This window comes from Theobroma cacao, chromosome 8 (genome assembly GCF_053813885.1).
Source record: "Theobroma cacao isolate CCN51 chromosome 8, ASM5381388v1, whole genome shotgun sequence".
Taxonomy (NCBI): Eukaryota; Viridiplantae; Streptophyta; class Magnoliopsida; order Malvales; family Malvaceae; genus Theobroma; species Theobroma cacao.
Genome location: NC_142646.1, coordinates 13,278,267 through 13,285,789, shown reverse-complemented (window position 1 = coordinate 13,285,789; position 7,523 = coordinate 13,278,267). Strand labels below are relative to the sequence as shown.

Genomic DNA, 7,523 nt, shown 5'->3' with positions numbered 1-7,523 from the left:
ATGCTGTTCCTTTTTTGCAAGGTTTGCACCAAAGCATTGGGAGACCTTCCATCAAAGCAAATAATTTCAAAATTAACCAACTTACATTCAATCGATTCAATCTTTAGTCTAGTTTGGTGGGTTACCCAGTGGTGATCCTAATTCTCATTTGGTAAATTTCCTAGAGATTTGCGATACCTTTAAATACAATGGAGTAACTGATGATGCTATTAGATTGAGATTATTTCTATTTTCTTTGAGGGATAAAGCAAAAAGCTGGCTTAATTCACTGCCTAATGGGTCAATCACTACATGGGAAGACTTGGCATAAAAGTTTCTAGCAAAATTTTTTTTGCCTGCCAAAACTGCAAAAATGAAGAATGATATAACCTCATTCACACAATTTGATGGTGAGTCCTTGTATGAAGCTTGGGAAAGGTTTAAAGAACTACTTAGAAGATGTCTGTATCATGGAATTCCTAATTGGCTGCAAGTTTAGACATTCTACAATGGGCTGTTTAGGTCAATAAAAACCACAATTGATACTACTGTCGGTGGGGCATTAATGAGTAAGAATGCTGCAGATGCTTATAATTTGTTGGAAGAGATGGCCTCAAATAATTATCAATGGCCTTCATAAAGGTCTAGTTCAAGAAAAGTTGTTGAAGCCTATGAAATTAATGCACTTTGTACCTTAACTGCTCAAGTCGTTGCAGAAGTGGCTGCACTATCTAAGAAGTTTTACACACTGAGAGTTCATGCAGTTCAAAATTCATTTGTAGTTTGTGAGATGTGTGGAGATAGTCATTCAAGTGATCAATGTCCATACCATTCTGCATCAATCCAATTTGTGGGGAACATCAATAGGCAGCAAAATAACCCATATTCTAATACATAAAATCCTGATTGAAGAAACCATGCCAACTTTTCATGGAACAACAATGCAGGACCTTCCAATTCAAAACCCATCTTGTCTCCCGATTTTCAACAACAAGCTAGACCACGAATTCTTGAAAAGAAGTCCCAATTGGAAGAACTTATCTTACAATATATATCCAAGACTGATGTTATAATTCAAACACAATGAGCCTCCTTGAGAAATCTTGAGACCCAAGTGGGACAGCTTGCAAACTCCATCAATAGTAGATCCCAAGGTGCCTTACCAAGTGATACACAAGTCAATCCTAAAGGTAAGGAACATTGTAATGCAATTACCCTTAGGAATGGAAAAGAAGTTGAAAAGGTGAGTGAAAAATCAATTGAATCTTCAAAAGAGCATGTAGATGATGACAAGGTAATTGTTGAGAAAAAAGTTAAAGTGGGAAAGACAAATAATGGGCAAGCTAAAAATCAAGTGACTTCTCAAGCAAATTATCCTCCACCACCATTCCCACAAAGGTTGAAAAAGCAAAAGCTTGATAAATAGTTTGAGAAATTTCTCAATGTCTTCAAAAAGCTCCACATAAATATCCCTTTTGCTGAAGCTTTGGAAAACATGCCAAGTTATGTTAAATTCTTGAAAGACATCTTAACCAAGAAAAGGAAACTAGAAGATTTTGAAATAGTGGCACTTATTGAGGGGTGTAGCGTAATAATTCAAAACAAGATTCCACCAAAACTTAAGGATTTAGGGAGTTTTTCTATCCCTCATACTTTTGGCAGATGTAAATTTACTAAAGCTTTATGTGATTTGGGTGCAGGTGTTTTAATCATGCCTTTGTTAATTGCTGAGAAACTTGGACTTAACGAGATACAACCTACCACAGTTTCTTTACAATTAGCAGATAGAACAATCAGATACCCTGTTGGGATTATTGAGGATGTATTGGTTAAAGTTGGCATCTCTACATTCTGGTGGACTTCATTGTGCTTGAGATGAAAGAGGATCTGGAAATTCCTTTAATCTTGGGATGACCATTCTTGGCTACTGCAGGTGCAATCATTAATGTGAGGGAAGGCAAGATAACTTTTAAAGTTGGAGAAAAGGTAGTTGAGTTTAATATTTTCAACATAAATAAACATCCTAGCTCTACAAATTATTGCTATAGAGTGGAGTTAAGAGATGAAGGCAAAGGTGAACCTATTTTTCCACCTACAAGTGAGCAAGCACCAATCTTTGAGTTTAAGCCACCACCTCCACCCGTGAGACCCAAGCTGTAATAACCTTTTCCCCGATTATTATCAACTTTCGAGACTTATGAGTGAACTCGCCAAATCCCGAACAAGCCTTAGTTGAGATTCCAGATAATTAAAATCAACTGGCAACATTAATACTATCGTGTATTTAAACCAAAAAAATAGCTATAACTAAGAAGTAACATCTAGATACCAATAACAAGACTTAATAAACTCCAAAGAAATTTCAACATCACATGTGGTATTCATTACACAACCTCAAAGTTTTTAGCAAATACATGTCCGAAAGACTAATAATAATTTTATAAGTCTAACACTTTCACACAGCACGACCTCTATGCAGCAGAGCGACTCAAAGTAGAAGTCTAAGAGATGCCATTACCTACATTGCAACAAGTCTCGATGTGTTGAGCAATACACTTGAGCTGATTACTTATATGCAAAAGGAAGATAAGGGGGTGAGTCTCACAGACTCAGTGATCATCAACTCCGTGTGAGCAGGGCATAAATAGGAAACAAGCTAAGGATAAAAGATTTGAATATTAAAAACATGAGAATATATGTATACGCTTTAAAATAAAATGGGGTATTTGTGCCTTACATGTAAACTTGAAAGTTGTGTTGCAAAATAAACGTTTCAAGCAATATAATAAAACCAGTGCAAGTAAAAGATTTCCACTCTCAAAATTATTTAACAACTTGCTCGAATCAAGTCAACATAAACATGCACACTCTCATAAAACCAAGCAATATCGATACTTATACACAAGTTTATAACGATTTCATCCACGAGATATTAAACACAAATCCATCATATAAATAAGGGAGCTGGGGAAAATCGCATATTTCTCACCATGCGAAAGAATTCATGTTTGAAAACCCAAAGAGATGTCACTCTTGAGTAGGAAATCGTAAATATCAACCCATGGACCCACTTCCATGTAATAACAACCGGGAGCTTCGCTCCACCGGATCCCACAACCATGGAGTCTCAATGTTGTTGTCTAACATCGAAGAAATCATGTGGTCACAACCATGTATATCACGTGTGGCCTAGCCACATATAACAACCCATGGCCTTGCCACGTATAATCACAGATCGTGGCCCCAGCCACGTTTAATAGCCCATTGGCAACCCAAAGATTCTTTAACTAGAGCTCACTTATGCACAAGGGTCACACTATCCCGATGTGACATTCGACCTACTCTCGAATCTCCTAGTTTGGCAAAACCATTTAAAAATCAAGTTGGGTTCTCAAAAGCTCATTTCAAACCATTTCCAAATGCTAATCATGGTAGCATACTAAAACCATTTTTTGTAAAACTTTGCAATGTAAAACCTTTGCATGAGGTTTAGATGTCAAATCAGTAGGGTGAATATGAAATTCATTCATGAATGTACATCACACAATTAATAAGGCACATTTTGACATAAATCGCATTAAAAAGCTTGTTTCCCAATTTTGAAATCCTTTATGTGTATAACTTATATATATATGTAGTCAGAACAATTTTCAAATGTTATGGCATCCACAATTGTCTAGCATTTCTACCAACTCATGCTTTCCAAAATTGCAATTTATAAATCTATCACGAATAGTGGTATATAAAATAGTATTCTGCATATATATTACGGAATCTTTTGAAATAGACACCCCCTACTCATCGTACAATAGCGGGACACTATGTCGCTATTGACTCGGATGCGTATCTAGCTAATTCTACTTGCTGGTCACCCGTTACCTCCTACGGCATATTACCACAGCACACTTTCTTTACTTATACACTTCTTAGCAACCATTCAAACTCAATACACTTAATTATACTCATACACAGGCAGCACATCAATCAATAAATCCTTGACCTAATTTCATATTTTTCATCAACATTATTCATAATTATTTAACATACAATCCACATACTATCAACCAACCAAAGCCAACATAACACAATGTAGTCACATTGCATGCTTGCCTTTCGATTTTAGCTTGAATTCCACATATAGTTCACAATTTCCTCACATCCTTAGTCACCATTGCTACCACAAACATAGACAATCAATACACATCTCATTTTTCCTTTCTACTTGTGACTCAAGACTAAAACACTTACCCATTGCCTATCTAGCTTAAAATCACCATACATTCCAAGATCCATCTACATGCATGCATCAGGTTCTTGAATTCTTGAAGATTCTTGCTACCATAAGCAAAACTCACATTATAATCGATTCAAAGAGCATGCATTCAAACAAAAGGATAATTTTTACTTTCCTTACATAGGAATCTCTAAGCCAAACCACCAGTTCTCTTTAAACTTCCAATAATAGCGTGTGGACGGAAGGAAAACCTTTTGGTTTGTCTCTAGTTCCTCCAAGTCGAACCTTCTTTTTTTTTTTTTTCCTTTCTTACTTTCTCTTCTTTTTCTTTCTTCTTTCTTCCTTTCTTTTCTTACTTGGTTATGGGCGGACCTCTCAAGGCAAAAGCCTTGAAAATAGATTTCACTTTCTCAATTTGCTCATACATGGGCGCATTGCACAAAATCACTTCCTTTTTCTATTATTTTCTTTTCTTTTCTCTTTACATGCCTTCCATTCAACTCCTCTCTTTGTTATTAATGCCACTTTTCATTGGTGGCTTGTGCATGCTAGGTTTTTCTTGTCCATCCCTTTATCCTTTGGCTAAATTACTTTGCACATGCATTGATTTGCATGGTATTCTTTTTGGTTTATTTCATTGTCCACCTTATTCCTCCAATCACATTTCATGCACAAGCTTCACTTTGTATTTTAATTGGTCATTTATTAGACCATTCTAGTCACATGCATCCCACATTTTACTTTCCTCATTTGCCCACCTAATGCACCAATCTCATTACTTGCAAACAAGCTTAGTCTTTATTCTTTCTTTTTCTTCACATGGTGGGGGTCCCACATGTTCCCCATTAACTTCTCCTTTTTGCATGCTATAATTTGTATGTAATAGTGAATTCACATGTACATCTCATACCCTACATAATCTAACTTCCCTTGGTTAGTAAATTCACATTTAACTTCAAATGTTGAAATTACACATAAGTCTTCACATTTTTCCTTATTTACCATGTGCCTCTCCAAACTTTTCATCCTTCACAATTTGGTCCTTCTAACATTTTTTTAATTCTAATTTCCTCCTAATTTCCTTCCTTTACATGTATGCAAACAAAATATAAAATTTGCACTTCACCAAGGTATCACCATAGTATTTAAATATATACTTACCCATTCTAGCTTTATTTAATAAAGACACGTGGGCCCCACTAACATCATTTTTCTTCAAAAGTCTTTGTTACTTCTTCTCCCCCACTTAGACTAGTCATATAGTCCTCCTTCATGAATAATTTTAGCAATAAATAAAATATTAATAATTTTAATATTATTTTATTCCAAAACATTCTTTTCACCTGTCACCGTTCTTTGACGCTTAAATTTTTATCAATTGACCATTCGTCTTATCGATAAGGTCTTATTGGCTTCTATACAAGGGTACAGGGTGTTACATAAACAATCACCAAAGAAGCATCCTCCACCACCATTTAAATGTCCTTTCGAGATTGGACAACAAGTAATAATGCTTTCTCAATCATACTTCAAGCTTTTTCCATGGAAACACAAAGAAAGACAGTGGGGTCCTTTCAAAGTAGTAAAAGCTTATCCTTGTGGAATAATTGAGATTGATAGTGAGGATACGGGCACATTCATGGTTAATGGGCAAAGCCTTAGACCATATTTCGAGGATGAAGAATTGTAAAAAAAGGTGCTATAGTCAAACTAGTGACTATAAATGAGTGCTTCTTGGGAGGCAACCTAAGCTCCTTAACCTTACTTATTTTATCTTTTATTTAAGTTTTGTTAGTAACAATTTATTTCTTGTGATCTAATTCTTTTTTATGTTTCCTTTTGCAGGTAATTGGTTAAAAAACAAAAAGAAAAGAGACAGAGCTATGGTCCTTAACTTGAGTGTCGCGGCCCTGAAACAAGAAACAACACGAGCTGAAATAGAATATTTTAGCACCGTGGCCTTCAAAGGGAGAGCCATGGCTTTAAATAAAAAAGAGCTTCAAACAAAATGTTTGAGTGCTGCGGTGCTCAACCTTCAGCACCACGGCACTCAAGCCCAAAGTGTAATGCTTCGGGTGTTGGAGATGAGCATGAGGGCCACGATGCTAGTAAGGCCCCGCTCTACCTTTTTTGTTTTAAATATGTTTTTTCTTTCTATTCTTCTTCTTCCCCCCACATTCTCCAACCGCCCGAGAGCCTATTCCGAACGCATCGGGATGGGTATGACTACTTTTCATTCGTTGCCTACGGATTCAGACTCTAAGGACGATTTTTAATGGTGACAATGATGAGGACTTGTAGACTGTAACTTCAGAGTTAAGGGAGTATTCATGTCCTTTTTCTTTAATTTTCTTTTATCACATTGAGGATAATGTTTGTTCCAAGTTTAGGGGATTGCTTTAGAATTGTGTTGGTTTGTTTCATTATGTTTAGTTAGCTTTATTTCAAGATATGTCTTGAATGTTTTATTTGTGTTAAAAAAAAAACTAAGATAGTTACACCTCACTCATGATTGTCCCAATCCTAGGATGATATTTTAATTATCTTTTGATTCTTAGATTTTGGGAAGCATATAGTTATGATTTAATTTTATGTGATATTCTTGTGTTAGTTTTATTTTAGAATGTGACTTCCAATAATTTGAGCACTATACTCTCTTACTTAGAATTATCATGTGATTTAGAGAAAGTTTATGTTGATGAAAAGTATAGTGAAGTCAAAGATTCTAGAATTTGTTTGATTCTATCTCGATGTGAAATTCTAGATAACACTTAGGATGGGACAAGATTTAGGCCATCTTTGGACCGTTTAATCCTTTCAAGCTAACTTTGTTAAACTTTTATCCCTAGTATACCCCTTTGAGCTTAATTTTCCCTTTCTTTGTTTAACCACTTGATAATAACCTTAGCCTTAAAACAAAATTCCAATTTTGCTACCATCACTCCTAAGCATGTATTGTTTTAGAAAATATAGATTGAGTTAAATGTTGAAAAAGGTAGAAAGGTGGAGTTACAAAAAATTAATAAATAAATAACACAATAAAAAATTGTTAGAATTCACCCCACTACCTACAATAAAAAAAGAAATAAGTTTAGGGGTGTGGAATTGTGATAAAAAAAAAAGAGAAAAAAAGTGTTGAACAAAAAGAAAAAAATTGTTGAAAATGGTGTACTTGGTAAAGGAAAATAAAGCTCTATAGGTCCTAAAATAATTACGTGCTTAGGGTGAATTTGAATCTAAATATATCCTTTATCATACCTAAATCCTAGCCTTGCGCTACAAGCTTGATAAAGAACTATTGATCCTTGAA

The 7,523-nt window shown here is 35.2% G+C and overlaps 1 non-coding gene across 1 annotated transcript; it reads right to left on the bottom strand.

Moving 5' to 3' along the window:
* Window positions 1-349: 349 nt before the first annotated feature.
* Window positions 350-456, bottom strand: LOC148761216 (small nucleolar RNA R71). Its single transcript, XR_016028115.1, has one exon. It is a non-coding gene; the product is annotated as a small nucleolar RNA R71 (small nucleolar RNA).
* Between the last annotated feature and the right edge of the window lie 7,067 nt (window positions 457-7,523).